Below are 204 nucleotides of genomic sequence, written 5' to 3'. Positions count from 1 at the left end.
TTTCAGTAGGACTTACTACAGGGTGGAAATGATCACCATGGAGAGCATTAATTGGGTGTTTACACTGAATACATTTCAGATATTCTCTCATCTAGTTCTCATTTGAGAATGCAGGTAGGAATCTTCACCCTTACTTCATAGGTAAGGGAATTAAGGATCAGAGAAGTTAAGTTCCTAGTTCATTGTCACACAGCTAACAAAAGG

Source organism: Mesoplodon bidens (genome assembly GCF_964165515.1).
Source record: "Mesoplodon bidens genome assembly, chromosome: 18".
In the NCBI taxonomy this organism is placed as follows: Eukaryota; Metazoa; Chordata; class Mammalia; order Artiodactyla; family Ziphiidae; genus Mesoplodon; species Mesoplodon bidens.
The sequence above is the reverse complement of the archived record's forward strand: the minus strand, read 5'-3'. Positions refer to the sequence as shown.